Here is a 4,874-nt window from a genome sequence, read left to right on the forward strand (position 1 = left end):
AATCCATGACATCTAGAGTGGTAAAGTACTAAAATAATCTGTACCCCACGAATTGATGATGTGACCAGTTAGACAAACATTCTAAAGAAAACCTCAGTGTAGATAAGGGAACCAAGTCTCCATTAATTGATTTAACTATCTGGGTACATTTCTTTCATTTAACAGCAGTAAGAATTATTAGTAAGTTGTCATTATCATTCTTACTCATAGGTTAGGAAATTGAAGTATAAGGAATTCAAGACAGTGCTCGCTTCAGCAGCACATATACTAAAATTGGAACGATACAGAGAAGATTAGCATGGCCCCTGCGCAAGGATGACATGCAAATTTGTGAAGCGTTCCATATTTTAAAAAAAAAGGAATTCAAGACAATCCTGGACAGTTTCTTAGCTCATAGTGGCAGAGTTGACACACACATCTAGGTCTGTGTGGCCCCAAGGACACTTTCTAATTCTTATACATTTAATCCACTTGAAAAAAAAGGGTTGGTGTGATGTATGTAACTTAAACTTCATCTTTAGATTCTAGGCACTTTTACCACTAAGTCTTATCTATTCATTACAGCAGGTCTGATAAGACGTGAAAATATAGATACGTGCTTGAATTAGTTTGTGTCTTTGAAGAAAATGTATTTCCTTAACAGTATCACAAAGTACACATGTACATGTGTATTTTGTTTCCCACATACACACATTGAAGTCCAGTCTTGAAATCTGACTTTTGTTACTGGATTTTTCCTTGTAGGAGAAAAAGGAATCTCATTTTCTGAAGATATTTATTCTAAAAGTTGGTTTTCAGTCTGAGTTCATCTAGCACTTTGCCATGCAACTTTGACAAACACAGTTAACTCTTGGGGCCTCATTCTCTCCACCCAGGAAGTGGGTGTTCCTGCCATATTACTATTCTTTACTTTTTTCTCATGAAACTAAAGATTTTTAAATGGGTGGGACATAACCAATATTTTCCCCCTGGAAATGAAGTCTAGTTTCTTTTTTGAGTACAGTCGGTACACTGGATGTAAAATGAGTTTCTACAGTTGCCCCCAAAGACCATGCAAGTTAGTAATTCAATTTAGTGGAAGTCAATTCAGCAAACATTTATCTCTTGACCTCTGTCACTTGCTATTCAACAGTGAAAAATAAATCACCTGCACATATAACTTCTATTGTATGCCTGGTGTTAATATTTGAAGCATTCTTTTCACCATGGAGAATCCAGAACCTTTTCCTCCTTATTTCCAAAAATATTAGAATATATACCACTAGGCTTTGCATATCGTTTGAGAAAAAGAAAAACTCAAGGCAGTGGGAGGGAAGCCTGAGGAAGCTGCTAGAATTGTCCCTGCGGAGTGGCTGCAAGGCGGCAGCCTCTTGGGACACCTGGGCTGCGGAAGTCCTCAGCGATCGGGCTGGTGGTTGAACTTACCTTCCCAGCTCAGCCATGTGGAGGTCAGGTGTCTGCCAAGGTGATCTATTAGTCAACGGTGTAGGAAAACTACCTCTTGACAGTGTTTTTTAAAAAGCAGTAGCCACATCATTCTTGCATTTAGACTGTTGTAGCTTTTAGGATGCTTTATTCCACTCAAGAGTCTAAAACCTACAATGGTTAGAAAAAGGGGGTGGGAATGGATTTCTCTTCCTTATATTTTCCTATTGTTTGAATGCATTGGTTCTCAACCTAGACTGTATGTTAGAATATCTTAGGGAACTTTTAAATCAGTGCCTGGGGCAGGGTCCCAGAGATTGATCTTTAAAAGCTCCCTAGGTGATTCTAAAGTGCATTCAGAGTTGAGAACCATCTTTTCAGGGCCTCTCGATTTATTCATTCATACACTCACCATTTATTGAGTACTTCCTCATGTCACCTCTGAGCAGGGTGATGGTGAGGATGTAAAATGAGATTCTACAGTTGCCCTCAAAGACCATGCAAGTTAGTAATTCAATTCAATGGAAGTCAATTCAGCAAACATTTATTGAGCTCCTGCTACACAACAGGTACAATGGTAGATACGGAGGAGCTGAGATGACAGCAGTTCCTGCTCTCTAACATTTATGTTCTAGTGGGTGGTATGAACAAATAATTATCATATGAGGCAGAATTTTAAATTATTTATGCCTTACCTTTCTATAGCATTTCACTGTAACAAAGACTTCACACCAACCTATATAACTTGAAGCTCATCCAGTAGTTCTTGAGACTGGTACACCGCTAGCTATCACTAGCTGGGGTTCAGAGAGGAGACTGACGTGCTTTGCCAAGACGAAGCAGAGTAAGTCCTCCTACCCATGGCTCTGGACTCCGTGCTCACTGCCTCATTCCATGCTGTACTGTTGGGCTCAGGGAAGAGCGGTTGATGAATGCAGCCAGGAAAGAATTTGTCCTAGGGTGTATCTGTGTATTCATCTTGGGAATTTTGTTTCCTGGAGAGTGAGTAGGGGACCATTTCCATCTGCACATCCCCTGGAATCCTCCATCCAGTCAGAGGCCTCTTCTGATGCTGTTTTCATGCTCATATCCTTCTTACATGGACTCCTCCTACCTTCACCAAATGTCTGCTCTCTAAAATTGCTCTGGATGTCTACTCTCTTGAAGAGAAAACTGACAGTATTTAATTCCATCAGCAGATCTGCTTGTCATAAACTCTGCCAATTACAGAAAGGTTTAATTAGGGGGCTGAAAATTAGTCCAAGTGTATATAAAGAAGAAGGCAGACAAGTCTCATTTCCAGAGATCTCCATTCTGTCAGCTAATGAAGTGTTAAGCCAAATGCCATCTGGATTGGGACTGGCACATAAGATAGTCGATGACGAGCATGTGGTTGGAATTAACCTTATGGCTGATTTGGAAAGTTGACTCTTAAGGGAGTGAGGTGTGGGTGAATATCCTCTTCGTGTGTAGAATCAAAATTATATTGGCATCCTTCAGGGTCAGTAGGTGTAGGCAGATATTCCTGGGTCAGTGTTTTATTTCCCTGTGATAGTAGAGAATCAACTAAGCAATTGATTCCCAGAGGGCCCGTTGCCTTTCTATTACACGGGAGACTCTGCTGCTGAACATCCCCCTGTGGGACTGTAGCATCATCTATCCTTTCCTTTAAGGCTTAGCAATCCTAAATGGTTAAGATCACCCAGATTTAGGTGCCATAACCTAAGAGAAACACTAAAAAATTGGTGTACATCCAGGAAAAAAATTCATACGTTGAGGAATCTGAACATTTTAAGGAGGACAGATGAGGAGCTGTGAACTTTTCCAGAAATGAGAAAGGTAGCATGATGAATCTCCAAATATGCAAACATCTCTTCGTGGAACTGCGGTTGTGTTCATTCTCTCCAGCTCCACAGAGGAGGGCAGGGACAAGGGGACAAGTTTCAGCATACCCTGCTGTGGAAGAACATTAGAATTATTAAGCAGTGGAAGCAGTTATGTCATCACCTCCAACCCCTCGCCCATGTTCCAGAGATGTTCAAGAACACCATTAGGAATGTGGAAATAGGGATCTGAAACTGAGTAAGAAGTTGGCTTTTATGAACTTTCCTGGGAATAGTCAACAGTTCTGAATATCCACTCAAGAAGTATTGAAGCCTCATGCCTCTAACTATGCTTGTCATATTGTTTGTCACTGAACTTTGCTCTTCAGGTGGGGGAAAACACTTGACTGGTGTTAAAAACTAGCCAGGCGTGTGAAGTGGACAGGTAATCCACTGCCCACACATCTAGGTATGTAGAACATACAACTAGTCCCTGTTAAATGAGCATATGTATAACTTTTAATTTTTCTAATGTCAAATTATCTGCGTACCAGAGGGCACTAAGGGTCCCACGCAACCTGATACCAGTCTACCTGCAAATCTCATTTTGGCCCTGAACTCTGACACTTCACATGTGACTCAGACTCAACTACTGAGAGCCTCCTGAACACACTCATGTTTATCATACCTTCATGCCTTTGCTCAGACTGTTCCTGTGTCTGAGAACCATTCCCTTCCACTCCTCCCAGGCACCTGTACCTGCCTCCTTGTCTGTTCTCTGCTCTTTCAGGGTCGTCTCTGACATAATTTCCTGTAGGAAGCCCTCCCTAACTTTCAAGTTGTGTCCACCACCACCCGTCTCCTCCTCGAGTACCTCCTACCTCACCCTCCTCTCCCTTACACTCCTGGCACACATTACTAATTGGTGATGGCACACTTTCTGGGCTGAGCCTGGATTCAATGTACAATCCTTTTCAAGTCATTCCAAGCAGTCACAGCTGAAGAACCAGAGTTGCCAGTCCAGATGAAACCTGCTTTCCAGTCCCAACTTGGGGCATGCCTCACTCACGACACTTTCTGTGTTGTATTGAAGTAGTTAATGAACTTACCTTTCATACAGGGCTGCAGTCACCATTAGGGGAATTGCTGTCATTTTTATATATTTTTTATTCCCAATGCCATGCCCAGTGCTTGATATTGGTCTTCACTTAGCTTTTTGCTGCCGAAGTTGACTGGGGACTTGGCTGGGAGAATGTTGTGAGGGAAGGGAGCCCTCGGACGCCTTCGCAGTGCCATCTCAGTGTGCCTGCCTGACGGTGACTCAGGGCAGTATTGTCCTTGAATGGGGACTAGGTGGGGCACCAGGACCTCAGCCCTGCTGGAGGCTGAAAACCCTCTGCTTGGGGCTCCTGTAGGTGCCTCTAACACCCTCTCTTTCAGGGTCTGAGGGATCATCTGGCAGGAAGTGTATTGCTTGCCTCCTTTCTTTTTAAAGAGACTTTCAATATCCGGGCCTTTGTGTGAGCAGCTCTCCATGCCTGCCTCCTCTCGCTGCCCGGCACAGAGTCCTTTCCATGTCAAGTGCCCAGTTTCTCCTGAGAGCTCTTTATGTCTAGGTCCATTCTG

General features: G+C 42.8%; 1 non-coding gene across 1 annotated transcript; it reads left to right on the forward strand.

Annotated features, from left to right (window-relative positions):
* Positions 1–243: 243 nt before the first annotated feature.
* On the forward strand, positions 244–350 carry LOC118972825 (U6 spliceosomal RNA). Its single transcript, XR_005061937.1, has one exon. It is a non-coding gene; the product is annotated as a U6 spliceosomal RNA (small nuclear RNA).
* Positions 351–4,874: the final 4,524 nt, after the last annotated feature.

This window comes from Manis javanica, chromosome 2 (assembly GCF_040802235.1).
Source record: "Manis javanica isolate MJ-LG chromosome 2, MJ_LKY, whole genome shotgun sequence".
Taxonomy (NCBI): Eukaryota; Metazoa; Chordata; class Mammalia; order Pholidota; family Manidae; genus Manis; species Manis javanica.